Source organism: Neopsephotus bourkii, unplaced genomic scaffold, assembly GCF_033783945.1.
Source record: "Neopsephotus bourkii isolate Nb327-2 ecotype Australia unplaced genomic scaffold, CSIRO-AGI_Nbou_v1 NB_1792, whole genome shotgun sequence".
Lineage (NCBI taxonomy): Eukaryota > Metazoa > Chordata > Aves > Psittaciformes > Psittacidae > Neopsephotus > Neopsephotus bourkii.
In genome coordinates, this window is record NW_026902266.1 from 7,755,367 (window position 1) to 7,773,790 (window position 18,424).

Genomic DNA, 18,424 nt, shown 5'->3' on the forward strand with positions numbered 1-18,424 from the left:
TAAGGTAAGTGTGAATGATTCAAGAGGAAGAATAGGACACTGAAGAACACTGTAGAGAGACTGTTCTCCAGTGCACTCTTGAGGCAGAGGAGCAGTGCTGCTTTGCTATAACAGCAGAAACTGATGTGAAATAACACTACCCTGTAGTCTATTTATGTTTAATGTGGAATAAGCCCTCAGTCTGTGCCCCCTCTCGCTAGCATTAAGGTAATAATTAAGGGCTTCCCTTTGCTGTATAAAGTGATAAAAACATAAAGCAGTTAATCTTCCATTTAAGTCCTTGCACATGTCATCTAAACCAGCCTAGTAAAGTGTGCTGTGTGTTTTACTTTAATCAGGGTTGTACTAGTGAATTCTTATCATATTCTTTAAAGTGACCCACGGGATGTTTGACTGCAGTCTCCTGAGGACCAGCAGCACAACATGAGGCTGGTAAATATTTAATATAGCATTTGTTTCGGGAATTAGGTTTTCAGTAGCATTATTTATGCTATAAATTTAAGTCCATGATTTTTACAGAAAGACATAAGGCTATTAAGATCAGGAAGAAAACTTGGAAATCTTAGCTTCATGCTGTAGGGTGGAGAACAAAAGTTAGGGTGTGGATTTCAGTGGCTGTTAGTGTTTGAAGTTTACTTCTGTTGGTTGTGAACCAGCTTTGGACTATGCCAGAAAGTTTTTTTTATTCCATAAGAAGTGCAGCATTTTAAGACCATTTTAAAATGAACTATGTGGAAGGAGAATAAAATGATACTGGTGTATCTTTCACAGTTTTAGGAACAACTGAATATTCATAAGTATGTTCATAAGTAATGTGGAAGCTTCAGGGCCAAAAGAAGTTCAGCTGTGAGGTCAAACAAATTTTCTCACATGGAAGATGGATATGCTATTGTGCCCACCCTTGACAGATGTCTCTGTGAGGCTGGCTCTTCCTAATAGTGCTGCATTTTCTATGTCAGGTAGTGCCCTGCAAACCCTGTCCTGGGGTACAGACTTGGGTGGAGGTCACTCTGTTAGCTGCATTTTGGCCAAGTATTTCTCATTTTCCTTAAACAGGCCAGAAGGGAGTGGCATCCTAGTGGCATCCCTAACCCTGGCTTTCAGGTGTGAAGATTCTGTGGCCAGAGTTAAGTGTGGCTGGTGGTATTAGGCAAGGAACTCCCAGCTCCTGGAAGATGAGTACCACGCCTGGTATATGAGTGCTCTCTGTGGGCCATGGCCACAGTGGCCTGAAGGTACAGCGTGAGCAGGAGCCTTCTCTGACTGCTCCTCTGAGGCAGAAACCACTTCAGTGACACGGGTAACCTGGAAAGCTGTGGCTAAGCTGCCTCTGACTTCTGTGCACGCTGGAATTGCAGCCCAGTGTCTGTTATAGATTCATCTTTACCTACTCAGAGTTCAGTTTCAGATACCAATATTGTGTAGGCAGTAGAGGAAGTGGTCAGCAGGTTTGACAGCTCCTCTGGACGAGGTATGGGTCTGGAGCAGTTCCAAGAGGCTGTCTTCTGCTTCTGCTTTTGTGTTCCTATCGCTTGCATGACCTCCAGTGAACACACATAAAGAAGGGTAAAAACTACTTAGGAGCAGCCTTTCTCCATCCCCCTTTCTTCCCAGGATGTCTGATTTACTGAACTGCTCTTCTGAAGGCCTGCCCATTTTGTTAAGAGGTCTCCCTGCCATTAAATACCTCCATGGTGTTTGAAATGCTCAGCTGACAGTCATTCTTCCCAGTGTTTCTGTTCATATGCTTCCATCCGGATTTCTTCTAGAGACATTTGCAACCATGAATAGTTTGCGTGTGGTCTTCATGCTCTGACTGGATGGTCCTGCCAAGCTCTGTTGTCCCAAATGATGTGAAGATGGAAGGAATATGACTCAAGAATGGCAACTCATCCTTGAGTCATATTCCTGTCCTGATGATACACCATGGCTATGCCATGCCCATGGTAACATCAGTAAGGCTGCAAAATCCTAGTGGGACATTTTCTCTGAATAGCTACTGGCTTGGCCTGGTGTAAATAAAAGAGCTTCTGGCTAAGGACAAACAGATGGACAGATCAGACAAGAACATACCTAATCTTTCCCAGTCTACTGCAGCCTCAGTCTTACAGTGTTTTGGCTTTGGATCTTGGCCTTTTCAAAGTTTTCCTTCCCAGTTTCCTTCAAAGGCACGTTCACATTTGCTAACCCATTTTTCTTAGCTGATAGACTCACATCCTTTTACACAAGGTTGGCTTCTCACCACCCACCGTTCTCCTTCTCTCAAATCTCTGCTTTTCAGAGTAGTGAGTAACTGTGTTCTTTGAGTGATAACGCACACCCTTTGTTATGTGCCATGCGGCTCATCTAGTCAGGTGCACAGATGTCTTAACACTGAATTTGTTTTATCCATAAATCACAGAGCATTTTACCAGATTGGGAGCTAGAAATCCTGACCACTTAGTCATTATAGAATAGGAAACTGATCAGAGAATTCAGGGACAGGGTTGGAAATAGTGTTTGTTGCAATGTGGCTCAATTCCTGCCTTAGTCTTGTCACATTATGGACATGAAAAGCCTCTGGATAATGAGGCAGGGAGCCATTCACAAGCTCATCACTGACAGAATGGGAAAGGGGTGTAAAGGGAGGTAGACATTCAGAGCCAAGGGCACAGTTGCCATTAGAGGTAGCCACCCCATCTCCTTTACTGCTTTTTAGCAGCTGTACACAAATACATGCAGAATCAGTGCTTCACCAGGTCTCCTTACCTGGGCCTGTACCATTTTACTTGCTTATCTATGTGCATGAGCAAAACCTCTTCTTTCTGCTTCTTTGTTCCACAAGGGGAGAAAATTGAACAGTCATACTAGTTGATTTTAAGAGACTAAGCATAGGTTTCCATGTTTATGAATCAGTGATCAAGAATTTTGGCCCGAGCCATTACTTCAAATGTCAACAGCAACAAGAAAAACACCTTTCCTGAAATTATATCTAGAAATACATAAATATGCGTATTACTCAGCTCTTGGCAGCCAGATGGCGCCAGATGGACTTTCAGACTTGTCTGCAACACGGAAATAAGCCTCTTTCTGTCTACTCAATCAAGGCAAGTTGGGTAGATACTGCTGCCCAGACAGAGAAACAAACACAGCAGTAAGGATGCTCTGTCTGCAGCACTGAATATTTATCATACCTGTATTGCAGTAAAAACCCACCCACAGCAAAGCCTAGATACAGGGAGGGTTAACTGTCCTTCATTCAAAGATACTTTTCAATGCCTTTTATGACTTTCAGTAGAAGATTGTAATTTCTAAACATACAGGGTGTGTGACAAAAATAAAAGGAAGAACATAAATTATGTTTAGGAAGTTAGTTATTTTTCTTTATTGTTAGCAGGAAGTTCTTATCATTTTCCCATATTACTCTAACAAATGAGGGAGAATTTTCTTCACAAGCAGTACCTAACTTTGACTCTTTTGAAATCTTACGGCTGGGCAGAGACTGAGTTACCAGATCAAGTAATTTAAATCAGTTTAGTTTTGCTGTAATCCACACTGACTTACACCATGAGCAGATATGACCCTCTAAATAATAGGATATGACTCCATGTCACTCTAGTCAGCTGCTCACACTGCAGACAAACCAAAGCCTCCACAGGGAAAAGCAGAGTCCCTGCAACACATGAGGAAAATGTGAAATGAGATGGAAAGCACCCAAAGGCAATGGAGGAAAGCAGGTGACTCACTTTGTCATGGAGAGGAAGATGGCTGGAGGAAAAATCGTGGATCGAAGTAGGGGTGGTAAACAACTACACTACATTTGCTGTGGAAAAGGTGGAGGAAGGGAAAGCTTAGTAATTCAGAATACATACCATCAACTCCGAGGACCTCACTGAGCCCCTCCAAACAGCAGAAACTTTTTCTGGAGAATCTGTTAGCCAGCTGGTTTTTAGTGGGATTTCACAGTCCTGTTTCCCATAGTTTTTGTCCTTTTCCTTTTTGCCAGTCCCCGAAAGAGCACTGTCCCCTGTGCTTCAGGGGACAAGATTTCAAGGACAGAGTTTAGAGGCTGCTTTGTGTTTGGGGTGATAACCAGGATCATGGACATACCCGGGTCCTTTCACTGCAGGTGTCTTTGGACTCAGAACCCCCTCAGAATGGACTGGCCACAAGGGAGGACTGACTGATACACTTAGTGTCAATTCTGTAAGTTTAGTAGAGTACAGCAGAAATGAAAAGTGTCTTTCTCTAGGAAATATTGTGGGGGAGGAGAGAAGAGGGAATGCTTAAAAACATTTTGTTTCATGTCAAAAAGAAAAATGTCAGCAAAAAATTATCTTGGTCAGAAAACACTGTTGAGCTAGCTTCTGGGAGTTATAGTTCAGGTACCTCTTGCTCTTATTTTTCCTTTTTGGACTGGGATCCCCAGTGAAAGCAGATTTGCAGTCCCGTTTCCCAAAGGCCAGATGTAGCACAGAAGACACAGTGCAAAAGCAAGTCTGGCCTATTGAAATTACCGACTTGAAGTAACATATATATAATTTTTCACCTAGAACATTGCATTTCTGTCCAAATTTCCTATGGATTAAGGAAGGCATTTCTGAGCTGCTCTGTAATGCACTGCAGAAAGAGATGATTTTTGAATAAGTGCAAGAATTGAAATGTTTCAACAATGTTTAGAAAAATGTTAGTTAGTTTTAGAAAAATGAATAAACCAAAACATACAAGTTACCCTCTTTGACTTCTTGGCGTATATACATACATGCATACTTACTTATATGGATGCATGTAACACATCACACAATTTGGAGTCAATGAATTCTGATTGTACTGTGCTAATTTGATTCTCTTCTTTTTGTAGAGCCTCTGAAACAGGTGTCTCAGCCTGAAGTTGTAGATGTCAGGAAAGAATCTGTCCCCATCACCTGGAACTCCCCAGCCCTGGATGGAGGCCTCCCCAGCGAAAGGTTACGTTATAGAAAAAAGGAAGAAAGGAAGCAGACTTTGTTTCCCAGTCACCAAAGAGCCAGTCCACGGTCAGACTAAGATTACTATCTGTTTTATGTAGACAGAAGGACAGTTAGATAAGCTTTGAATGAAAAGCGGAGTATTGATTAATCAAGGAATACTTATTCATGACATCCAGCAAGATACACATTTTGACATACGCTGTTTAAAGTGGAATTTTTAGCCCTCGAATAGGAATGGCTTGATACTCATGAGGGGGGCAAACACTCAGCAGCTCTGAAAGTTACATCTATGGATTTGGGTGCCTAATTTCAAACATATGTTTTTTATATTTCTCCCTATATAAATGTGACTGTTTTTACCCAACTTAGACCAGAACTGAATTAAACAAGTGACTGATTTTGTTGTATCCATGTATTGGGTTTGCATGGCAAAGTTTTGGTCGCAGAGTAGGCTATACGGCTGGTTTCTGTGAGAAGCTGATAGAAGCTTCTCTTATGTCCAATAGAGCCAATGCCAGGTGGCTCCAAGAGTGACCCGCTGCTGGCCAAGGCTGAGTGACGGTGGTAGCACCTCTGGAACAGCATAGTTAAGAAGGGTAAAAAGCTGCTGCAGAACAGCAGCCAGAGGAGAGGAGTGAGAGTATGTGAGAGAAACAACTCTGTAGACACCAAGGTCAGTGAAGGAGGGGAAGGAGGTGTTCCAGCAGGCTGGAGCAGGCTCCTGGCAGCACATGGGGACCCATAGAGAGGAGCCTGCTCTGAAGCAAGTTTGCTGGCAGGACTTGTGACCCTGAGGGGGATCCATGCTGGAGCAGTCTGTTCGTGAAGGACTGCACCCCATGGAAGGGGCTCACACTGGAGCAGTTCATGAAGACCTGTAGCCTGTGGGAAGAACCCATGTTGGAGATGTTTGTGAAGGACTGTCTCCTGTGTGAGGGACCCGATGCTGGAACAGTAGTTCAAATTGTTCTGTGATTCTATTATTCTCTGAGGAGGAAGAAGTAGCAGAGACAATATGGTGGCTGACCACAACCTCCATTCCCTGTCCCCCTGCACTGCTGAAGGGGAGGAGACAGAGTTTGGAAGTAAAGTTGAGCTTGGGAAGAAAGGGGTGCTAGAAGGTGCATTTAAGATTTGGTTTTATTACTTATTATCCTACTGTGATTTGATTGGTAATAAATTGAACTAATTTCTCCAAGTCAAGTTTGCTTTGCCCATGATGGTAATAGGTGAGTGATCTCCCTGTCCTTATCTTGACCTACAGGCCCCTGTCCATTTTAGGAGGAGGAATGATAGAGCAGCTTTGGTAGGCATCTGGTGTCCAGCCAGGGTGAACCCACCACAATTCATCAGATAGCAACCATACGATCCATGCTTAGCACAGCTTGTATAACACATGGGAGTGTTCCTGTCAGCAGCAGCATCTGACTAACAAGACTTTTTCATTTCCTTTTCTGTTAATATTTTGGTTCTTTCTTGGATTCTTTTTCTGTCTCATTCAAAGTGTTGAAATTTAATATTAAGTTACAAACAATCACACTATCTAAGAATATCCTCCTTAAGATGCCAATATTATTCATAGTAAATAATGGAAACACTTTTTAAGATAAATTATTCAAGGGGGTTTTATCCTTTTTATCTTGAGTGTGATTTTGGTGGGTTTTGGTTGTTTGGGTTTGGGTTTCTTTTATTCAGATGGAGGTTTAACCTCGACTGAAAGCTTGGCCGCTCTATTGAGTCATCATGGGAAGTCCCACTGAGCTCAGTGGAGCAAGACATGAGGATATTTTTCCTCAGCATGTATGATTACACCAGGCTATAGACCATAATTTAGTGGAAAGCAAATTATACATTTTTCCTCATATTATACGTATCAAATTTGCATCTCCTCCTTAGGGAGAGAGATACAAAAATGGTGCAGGCCACTGGAGAAGTGAAGGTTAGACCTAGTTAAGGGGCTCCCTAAACCCCTGAAATTTGTATTGTTCTCCAGCAGTCTATGAGCTGAAATCTCTTCTTGGTTTATATCAGTCCAAAAACAATTAAAAAAATAAGATTAATAACTATTGGGAACACTTTTATGGGTGATTAGAGAGTTGTGTAATTGCAACGTGTGTCTCTAGGTACCAGATTCAAAGAGGATGGTCTTCTGGAGGATACAGAATGAGCTCTGTGTGATAGCTGTGAACTGTGCAGGCCCTGGACTTCTCAGCATGCCCTCAACCTCTCATTGCAAAGGAACCCATCAGTATGTTTATCTCACTATTTAATGTCTAGTTTTCCTGGTATTTTTTACTTTTCATGTATGCCGTGACCAGGTCTATGCATGACTGAAGTCTGAGGGACAGTGGCAATCCAGCCTGGCTCAGTGTGGAGTGTATTATGTTTATAGCTTAACTAAAGGTTAAGGAAGGCCTTAATACAGTTGGCTATAAATGTAATTATAAATGCCTGGAAGTATGATATTGTCGTGGTTTAAACCCAGCCAGACAGCTTGTGCACTCACTCCCAGTGAGTGGTGCTGGGCTGGAAGCAGTCGAGGCCCACGTCCCTCCCCCCCGGGGGCTCCCCCCCTTCCTCACTCCCAGAGGGATGGGGAGGAGAATCAAAAGAATGCAACTCCCACGGGTCGAGATAAGAACAGTCCAGCAACCAATGCACAACACAAATCCCACTGATACCACCACCAACAATGATAAGAAATAATAAGAAGGGAAAAGAGTACAATACCACCCACCAAACAACGAGTCCGACCCAGCAGACCCCCTGTCCTTCCGGGTAACTCCCAGTTACCTCCTGGGCATGACGTGCTGTGGTATGGAATACCTCTTTGGTCAGTTTGGGTCAGGTGTCCTGTCTCTGCTTCCTCCCAGCTTCCCCTCCTCCCTGGCAGAGCATGAGGCTCACAAAGTCCTTGACCAAACCAAAACATCATTTTTATCAGCTCTGTTCCCAGCCCGAAAGTCAAAACACAGAACTGCACCAGCTACCAAGAAAGAGAAAAATGACTGCTACTGCTAAACCCAGGACAGATATTATTCACTTAAACCCTTTAACTATTAACATAAGAATGTGGCAAGAGATTCCCGCCTGGGGGGAACTGAGTATATGCAAACAGCAGAGATTGACTTGATAAAGACGCTCTGAGGTATAGGTACCTTTACTACTTAATAGTCATATACAGGTTGCCAAAGGCCCTAATGTATGATGAAGAAACTTTCTTATATATCTTATTATGCTCTTTCATCCATCCCCCATCACCTCTTTTAAAAAAAAAAAAAAAAGAGAAGATTCTTGCAGAATTTGTAGAAGTTGGTTACATTCTTTTATTTAAGTACTTGATTTTTAGTTCAGGAATCTTGTAATGGACACACAAGTGGGCCTTAGTAGCTGTACGTAATGTAGGGGAAAAAAAACCAAAAACCAAAACAAAACACCTGTCCCAAATGTGGAAGCTGATATAGCTAAAAAATAAGAGAATTCTATGTAATAGACAAGTGCCTTGAAGTTAAATAGTTACTTGGATGGGAAAGGGATTCAGGATCCTTTGCATCAGAAGACACACAAAAGCAGTTTAAAGCCTGAAGCTAAGATTCTTCAGCTGAAGACTTGGATTATTTCCTATTAGGCCTAGGATGATATATACTGTCCATATGCATCATATTCCTTATAACCCTGTGTGCTCATTTGAGTGTTCTGTATGAAAGCAATTAGCATCAAGTTTGTCAAGGCGTGCTGCACTGGCTGACTTTTTTGGTTTGGGGTTGGGGGTATCATTGTACTTTAGCTAAGACTTTTAGAGCAGAATATGGATTTGGATACATAACCTGCTATTCATTTGATTAAAACCACAAAAATATTTTTAAATATTCCATCTTTTCTTCTTGCATATTGTGGCGATCTACCTAGAATGCTGAAAGGTGTGGACTAAAGAGCAAAAAGCAGTATCTCTATTTTCAAAAATGACTATTAATTGGTGTTACTGTTATCTTTGGCAAATAAACTTGAAGGATATTAACAGGATCTTGCAAGCCACGAAGTAAGTTCACTAATCCAAGCAGTCTAGATAGCACCAGACCGCTTTATACAGGACTATAAGAGGGGTTTATTAAATAAGGCACTCAAAGCCATATAAGACAGGTTATAGGAAATGTACTGCAGAGCTTACCAGTCAGCTAGGAAGAGACAGAAGCAAAACTTTAATGCTAGACACCTCTCCCAAACACATGAGGACAATGTGTGGTGTTCAGTGCTCATAGAAGAGACCCTTTCCAAGCTAAAGTCAGATGCTCCTGTGTCAAATGGTGTGAGGATTTTTCTTAAATGGCCAACCTTGGAACAGAGTCATACACCTCCTTTTACCCTAAAATCTTGCAGGTTCAGCAACTTGAAATAGGAACAGCTCTGTATTCACATATGCAAGCATAGGCCTGCTTGTAGAGTTGTGTGTTACAGCTCTCTTGCTGTCACAGTGCCCCCAGGACTGCCGAAGATGGTGGATTTTTCTAACTCCAGCATTCTCTTAACCTGGCTGGAGCCAGACCATGAAGATGTGATGTCGGGATGCATACTAGAGATGTGAGCTGAGAACCCCAAGAAGTGGACAAAATGCACCAAGATATCTATCTCTAGTACCACTTATACTGTGGGAGGCTTGTAGGAGAAACAAATACTATTTCTGAACCCAAGCTTTGAATGAAGCTGGCATAGATTCATAGAATCATAGAATAGTTAGGATTGGAAAGGACCTTAAGATCATCAAGTTCCAGCCCCCTTGCCATGGGCAGGGACACCTCAAACTAAACCATATCACCCAAGGCCCCGGGAGAAGGCCTGGGAGAAGCAGTGAAGTTACAGGAAGCAATTGTAGCAATGCCACCTTCAGGTGAGACCTGCAGTGTCCATCCAGCTGAAAGTCCCATCTGCCAGCTGTTACTTCTTATTATGTAATATGTTTTGTAAAGGGTTATCAAATTAATCTTGCACAAAAGAACATTCAGCATCCCAGCTCTGCTGCTTTTTGCTGAGTTTTCAGAGGTGCTGAGGGGAGATGGAGAAAAGCACAAGCTGTGCTTGTGCCAAATTAAAATAATCTGGCATCCTTCTTGCTGAGCTGTTCTCTGAATAAGTATGTCAGGTGTAGCAGCAGTTGTTTCTTCCACCATCTGACCTTTCACATCACATCCCACATGTGATTACAGAGGTCACTGTTGGAAGATTCTCTGATTCCTGTCATGGATACTGTAGTATGGATTAGGAGGGTGGGTACTACAGCAAATAAACTATCATGTTTGAAATGGTGTTTGTTGTAAATATGGTGGTGCTGAGACCGGATTAATATTCTTTCAGGTCCTCAGTTTGAATGGGATGAATAGTAAGGTGCCAGCATGCTAAAGTTGAAATAATATTATCAGAGGTCATGCTTCAAAGACACTAGTTACATCTTGAGAATGAACGTCTCAGGACCTGCCATGAAATCCCTAGATAGCTTACTCTTTGAGGCAGCAAAGTATTTAAATCTTTACTGTTTAGTATTTAGAATTGCTTAGTTATTAATTATGAACTCAGACTTTTCTATGTCTAAAACACTTCCAAGTAACAAAGCATGGTGCTGACTGCCCTCGGTAGCTATAAAGCCAGCAAGAAAAGATTCATGAGTCACATTACCTAGTGTTGATTCCTATACAGTAAAGGGAGAATCAAGCTTGACTGAGGAAGGAAGTCTCAGAAGTCATATCCAGGTGATACTGGGAAAAGAGCTTGTGACATTGCAACTGTTATACTAAGTGCTTCTGCTGAAACAGTTTGAAGGTTTCATCTTCCAGTCTCCAGGTAGGACTCAACAGTTTGAAGAATGGCTTTACATTTCTTTACAATCTCTCTTTTAATTTTTAACTCTCTCTCTCTTTGTTTTTCTTTTATCCACACCATAGGTTTGATATGACTGTGAGGCTGAAGAGACACATGGTGGTTTGTGTTGGGACAGCACCGGGCATTTTTTGAGCATGCAGTTTATTTTTTGACCATTCAATTAATGCTAACTGAAGTGAAATCATTCTTGGGTAAACCTTGAGTGACCCAGGGGAGTCACTGGGTTATAAAGGCAATGCTTGGTGTCTCAGCACTGTCCTTTCTGAGGTACAATTTATATTAACATGGATATTGATCTCGTTTCTGTAGAGGCTAAGGGCACCTTCTGTGCCTTCCTTTTTTTTTAGGTATAGACTACTGCATGAGCTGAGGCTCTAAAGTACTTTGCAGAATCAGCCACAGTGTACAAGTTTATCTGTATCACATCAGCTGTTTTCTCTCAGCTTTCACAATGATCAAACTAATGAACTGTAGTATATGGTTTATGTGGCATCTCCTAAGCTAATCAAGCTCTGTGCATTTTGCTGAGTGCAAAACCTTTACAGCTTCAAGAAATCTCTATGACTGCTGTCCCTGAAATATTTTTCTGTCAGGCTGATAATGTACAAATAGCTCTTGTAGACACAGATATCTATTTTGTGCTCAGAGATATAGCTGGTTTCTGCTGCCTTCCAAGCCAGAAAGCAGAACACTATAGCTGTATGTTTGCCTTGGCCAGGACTTGCCACCACCACCACCAGTGATGTGGCAAAAAGAAGGCATACCAGCATGAGGGAGCACAAGAACCGTTTGCCATCCTTATTCACAAGACCAGGCAATTGGTTTCTGACTAGTACCAGATTATCCTCAAGAACAGTTATGGAGAATCCCTTTATGACTTTCAGATGCAAGTTGCAGGTACAGTATAGAACAAACTTGATCATCTTGGTTACCTCTGGGTGCTGACAGGAGGTATTCCTCTGTTGACAGAAATTACACACAATTTCCCCATCAGTACCGGAGCTGGGGAGGCTGGGTGTTTTCCTTGTGAAAAAAAAAAAAAAAGAAGAAAAAGAAGAATTATCCCAATCATACACACCCCTTATCTTAAAAAAGCCACAGGAGCAATCCAAAATATTTCCACTCAAGGGGAGAAAGACTTCCTGGTCAGAAAGGATTTTCCTTCCTCTTGTCACTGTGTTTCTTAAGTCCCATCTTCACACTAGCTCAGAGACAGTTAGCTGAGCCAAGCAGCATAGTTCAGAGCTGAGGGGTAAGGAAGGTACTTCTAGGGCTTTGGTCACTATATCCAGTGTGGAGGGAATTGGTGAAGCAGTTGTTGCTCAAGACATCACCAAATGCTGCCTTGTTTTTCATGCCATTACTTGATCAGGCAAATCCCCCTAACAGCATTAACACAACAGTGTCTGTCCCCTCAGCAGTCTGGTGACATCATTTCTATTGCAAGTGGGCCTGTGACAGCCAAGTGGAGGCAGGCTGGCTTGCTCCTGCTTAATGAGACTGCTCACTGCTCCTGCTTACTTAAGCTCCTGCTTACTGTTTGCTCTTCCTTGCTTAGAGACTCCTGTTACTGTAATGATTTGCTGGGGTTTTGGGATGTTTGCAGTGTATGTATGTTGTACTTGTCAGCTCTACAGGGAGTGCTTTTCAAAACTAACAGACTTACTTTTTCATGAGATGGGAACTGCATGCACAGGGAAAATTGGTCCTCAGATTGCTCAGGCTAGAATAAATCAAGGAAAGAAATGCTTCCATAGACACACAGGGACTATGGAAGGGAGGAGCTGAACTGAAAACATTTTAACCTCAGAAAAGTACAGAGGGAGGGTCCCAAACAGAAGAAATCAATACTTAAATATGCTCATTAATTCTTAGATTTCCCCTGACCACCCACTGATGTGCAGCTGGTTGAAGAAATCCCTAATGCCCTAATGCTGTGACGCTAAGTCATAACTCAGGGGTAGAAGATGACTAGCAGACAGATTATTGTGTCCTGAAATGTGATGTCAGTTCTGCCACATGGTTCACAGCCACAGAGGTCTACAGCAATAAGTACACTGTCACAGGCCTGCTCCCAGGGAAGAAAGACTTCTGAGTTATTGTCTGCAACGACACTGGGACACTGACCCTCTGGATTCACAGGAGCAGTGGTACATCTCCAAAGACAGAGGTAAGCATAAAAAGCCATGACAGCACTGAAGGAAGACAGGTTCTCTTGTACATAAGACTGTGGACTAGCTCAGGCTCCCTCTGTGGCCTTAGGTATATCACTGAACTGTTCTGCACCTCAGGTCCCCACCTGGGGAACAGATGCAGGAATACCTCCAGGCCTGTTCTATCCATTTGTTGTTAACCTCTTCAGGCTTCCTTTTACTGCATGCATGTGTAGCACATTACGTAGCAGTTCATACCGATGCTGTTTAAAGCTCAAAGGGCCATCTGTGTACAGAGAAGGTGATACTGGCTATCTTAACAGAATATTGGCATTGCAAGTCGTTTGTCTTGTAGCATATTTCCAGTCTGACTGGGATCTGTTTCCTAAATAAAAAGCAAACAAATCTGTCGCATGTAGGACACTGTGTGACAGTCTTTCTGGGCCAAAAGCTACAAGAAGTCCTGAGAAGTACATTAAATTAAACACTTGGAGGTCATCCCACCATGTAAACACCTCCTCTGTTCGCTACTCCCTGCTCAAGCCTAGCTAATAAGGATGTCTTATTAGCAGGACTTCCCGAAAAACCTGAAGGTGCCCCAGCTTATCAAATCTAAATGGTAAGTGAGCATCCTGCCCAGTCTGGGGGCCGAAGCAGAATGTAGTTACTCTGAGTAATGAGATCCACGCCAATTTTTTTTTTGCTTGGCCTCTCCTGTTAGTAGTATGAAACAAACTATATATTTATACATATTTTCAGACAATGTATCTATTTCTTCAGAAGCCTATCCACATGCTGCTACAAGTCTTCTAATCCCATTAAGAATAATGGGTAATACATTAAAATAACAGAATAAGTTGTACCTTAAGGTGAGCAATGAGGTGTCAAACTGCATTTAACTATCAGTCTTCCTTGATAAACATAACTAAACCATAGGTATGTTACTTCAGCTACATGTGCAGCTGAGAAAGAGCACTTTGTTTCGTGGCTATGGTTGTGTTCTTGTGTAGAGAAGTACTCCAGGCCTGAATTTTACAGTGTCTGAAATAAATTGTGTCACTTCTTTGTATGTAGGCATGTATAGGGGAGTAGTAAATGGAGGAAAGCTGGGTTGTTTGCACCTTGCAGTGCATTCCCCTGAACATTCCTTTGATAACAGCCTACCTGGTTTTAGGCAGGACAGCAGGACACAAGCAGATGAGAACTGATTTCCTATTCTTCTTTATAAATGGCAAGTCACATGGTTTATTTGCACAAACCTGAGAGATGGTAGAAAAGCTCTGAAGGGTAAGAAGGAGATAAATTATTTTCTGAGAATGAGGTCTCATAGGAGAATTTTGCTATACATTGCTATATTTAGGATCCAGGGACTTACCTGAAGGGTCTTCATGCCAGTGCAAAAGTTGGTAATAAAGACTTCAAGAAATGTGTTTAAACAGGCCAAAAGTGGAAATTTTGTAGTGGACACTAGAAATTAAATTGCACACTCACTTCCCCTTGATACCCTCAGGGCATTCTGTAGACTATTAGTGCCTCAGAGAGACACCAGCAGAGTAATATCCCTTCCTTTACAAGATCACCTGCTTTGGTTTGTAATTGGGTGTAATTTAATCATGCATTTCTAAAGTGCCTTGGGAGCCAAATATCCAAAAGCACTTTACAATTTAAAGGCATTAGTGAGAGAAGGCATCAAGATATCCCCATGGAGCAAAACCATGATACCTTATTTACAGACCAAGAAACAACAAAATTAATTGCTTGCTTACAGTTGCATAGATTGATGGGAGAATGAGAATTTTGATTCCTTCTGCTCTTGCTTTCAGTTTGTATTTGTTTACACGTTAATATAGGTATGCTGGTCAGATGCTAACAGTAATGTGGTGTACTGTTTGTTCTTCCCTGAATGAAATTGTTTCCCTGAGTTTTCCCTGGTGGCAAAAAAGGCCCAGGTCATGAAATGTCATGCCCAAGCTCTTTGGATTTGTACTTGTGCAGAAGACTCTGTCTTGATGGTGCTGGCTCTGTGTTTGCGTGTGCAACAGACAGTGCAGTGCGAAGCATCCCACAGTGACTCCAACCTCAGCAGAGTGTTTTGGCTTCAAGATGGAGTATTCCAGGAAGATACCTGCTTCCTTGTTTCATTGTCCCATTGAAGAATCACAGCATGAGTTGTGGCAATGACTGTGCATGAGCTGTGCTTTCATCAGCAACCCCTACCCAACAATGACTGTGTACAAGTACAATATTAGCATCACATCCAAGACTAAGTTGTGGTTCAAGTCAACAAGTAGTATTGTCTGCTTATCATCCCTACAACTTGCAGCTGCAAGCTGATCATCTGTGGTAAATTAGTTTTGCAGCCACTGTGATTTTTTGGGTGTGATTCTCTCCAGGTTGAGTTAACAATAGATTTCATGTCTTAGTATAATTTACACCCTGCAGCTTTCCAGGGCGAGTATGCTTACTGGGACTGGCACTGGGGATCACACTTCCCTGAACCAGTATGGCTCTGGTCTTTGTCCACAGAGGAAGATTGCTCAGTTTGTAAGTACTGCAGCTTCATACCAAAAACACAGCCTAGTTCTGACTTTTCCTTCCTCTGAAGTTACTGTATTTTGTCTTCAGCTGCTTGAAAGCAGTAGTAGGTCTCTTAATATGGTCTCATGAATTGCCTAGATAGCTCAAAAGCAAGTGTGGGCATTTCTCAGTTCCTTATCAGCCTGCCTCTGCACATGTGGCATACTTAGCACCTCCAAGCAGTCAGCTGATAACATTCTAACAGCAGCTTTCTCCTTTTTTACCACAGACACTGCACTGGGTAAAGCAAGTAAAAAATTGTAAGACACAAAATGGAAGAAAATAAGACACTCCATATGCCACTCTCCCTCCCTATTTCTTTCGATGTCGGAAGCTACCACCTGCTGAAACTTTAAATCAGGTTGTAACACTTTGGTTCCAGCTGTCTCAAATTGGTCCTGTAAGACTGTACACTTCCAGCTGCATAGGGTGAGGTTTTAGTGCCAGTAACTCATGTCTTCATGCCACCATGCCCAAACATAGACCTTGCAGAGTGGTTTTACAGCAGTGCCGCCAAACAGCTGTGTCCTGTGATTTTCATCAGGCCCTGCTTAGCTCACTCTGCTTATGATTAGCTAGGGAGCATTCAAGGTTAAGCATTTGAGAGCAAGAATTATCCATCATTTGTCTATCATGACACTGGAATGTTTTCTCACTTCTCCCTTTCTAGAGAAAGGCCCTGGTGCCTCAGGTGGTCTCTTAAAGGGAACTAGAGAGAGACACTCTCGTGAAATGAAACTGTGAAATAAAACTAATACAGCACCAATAATGAGGGCTATATTTGGAAAGATCTTTTATGGTTATTTTTGTCTATGATCATTGCTTCTGGACAGCCTGCTGACAGCTGCTGAGTCCTCCCCCTTCCTAGGTTTAGTTCTCTGCTAATGCTGAAGGAGCTCACTGGGGGTCAGTGGAGGGAAAGGATATGCACGCTTGGTTTCCTGCTCTGATTTTTGAAGCAAACTTTTCTGTCTTTGTGTGCAGGGTACATGCAGCACACGTCTTTCACTGAAGCCAGCCACTAAAAGACTGAAAGCAATTATTTACCATTTTTTTAAGAATTCCTGGTGTTATTTGGTCTCTCACTTCCCACACTCCCTGATACACTCCTCCCTGAAGCCACAGTTTCAAGCTACAGCTGGGGGACAGCTTCCTTGTCCCTAATCAGTGGGAGCTTTCCCTGGTCTAGCGTTGCTGCCAGCCAGACTGAAGCAAGAAGAACCCTGGCAGCACTGCTTATCTAGGTTCAGGGAGGGCAGGCAGGCCTGAGGGGCGCAAGAACAGCTTGCTTTCCCCTAGATCTGATTGTTCATAAGTCTTACCTTCTGCCTTCCTACACAGAGCTTGTTGCAGTAACACTCTTACAATAGGAACATACCTCTTCAAAGGTATTTAAAGCAGGCTGTTTACAAGCAGAGTCTTGTGAAAGCACTGTGTGGGTGAGATGCCAATTTATATTCAGATTCTTTAATGGGAGCCTATTTTTGAGGCCTCCTGAGGCTCCTCTTTACCTTGACTTGGGAGGGCCTATCTGCTGGTAGGGCTATTTACAGCTGAGTGAGGTGGGAAAGCAGGGGTTACAGTAAGAGACTGTAAAACTGACTTTAGGAGATAGCTTAATTGAGCTTAACTGCAGGTTTATTTTAGATCTCAGGAACTATGTTCTTGCTGATTTTAGTTCTGGAAGAGGAACAACTACTGCCTGGAGCCAGGTGCTAAAAGACATCATACCAAATGTCAAAGTGGTATTTGTTAGGCTCCTTCAGATCAGGACTTGCTAAGACTTTCGTTAGGGACTGTTTTCTAAGAGACTTGCAATGGCATTTACTTGGTTACAGGCTTTCATAAGGGAAAGGAGTAAGAAGCGATCTAAGGGATGGGCAAATCTATCAATTTGCATAGTTGTGCAGGAGTCTCAGTTGCTGATATCTATGCTGATTCCATGGGAGTTAAACCTCTCTAATGCCTGTCTCTGTTCATCTGAATGTATTGTGATCCTGACTGGACGCCAGGTGCCCATCAAAGCTGCTCTATCGTTCTTCCTCCTCAACTGGACAGGAGAGAGAAAACATAACAAAAGGCTTTGTGGGTGGAGGTAAGGACAGGGAGAGAGTATTCACCAATTATTGTCATGGGCAAAACAGACTCAAGTTGGTGAAATTAGTTTATTACTAATCAAATCAGAGTAGGGTAATGAGAAGTAAAACCCAATCTTAAATACACCTTCCCCCATCCCTCCCTTCTTCCCAGGCTCAACTTTACTCACAAATTCTCTACCTCCTCCCTGCAGCAGTAGAGGGGGACAAGGAATGAGGGTTGTGGTCAGTTTACCACATGTTATCTCTTCTGAATCTTCCTCCTCAGGAGAACTCCACACACTCTTCCCCTGCTCCAGCATGGGGTCCCTCCCACAGGAGACGGTCCTCCACAAACACCTCCAGCGTGGGTCCTTCCCACAGGCTACATTAACTGCTCCAGCGTGGGTCCCTTCCATGGGGTGCAGTCCTTCAGGAACAAACTGCTCCAATGTGGGTCCCCCATGGGGTCACAAGTCCTGCCAGAAAACCTGCTCCAGAGCAGGCTCCTCTCTCCATTGGCCACAGATCCTGCCAGGAGCCTGCTCCGGCACAGGCTTCCGACAAGGTCACAACGTCCTTCATGGAGCTTGGGGTCCTCCATGGGCTGCAGATGGAGATCTGCTCCACCACAGATCTCCAAGAGCTGCAGGGCACAGCCTGCCTCCCCATGGTCTGTACCATGGGCTGCAGGGGAATCTCTGCTCCAGTGCCTGGTGCATCTCCTCACCTCCTTCGGCACTGACCTTGGTGTTTGCAGGGCTGTTTCTCTCACGTATTCTCACTCCTGTCTTCAGCT

The 18,424-nt window shown here is 43.0% G+C and overlaps 1 long non-coding RNA gene across 1 annotated transcript; it reads left to right on the plus strand.

Moving 5' to 3' along the window:
* The first annotated feature begins 4,742 nt into the window (after nt 1-4,742).
* Nucleotides 4,743-14,955, plus strand: LOC133206491 (uncharacterized). The gene is made up of 4 exons (XR_009723790.1): nt 4,743-5,015; nt 7,073-7,201; nt 10,883-11,837; nt 14,133-14,955. It is a non-coding gene; the product is annotated as an uncharacterized LOC133206491 (long non-coding RNA).
* The last annotated feature ends 3,469 nt before the right edge of the window (nt 14,956-18,424 follow it).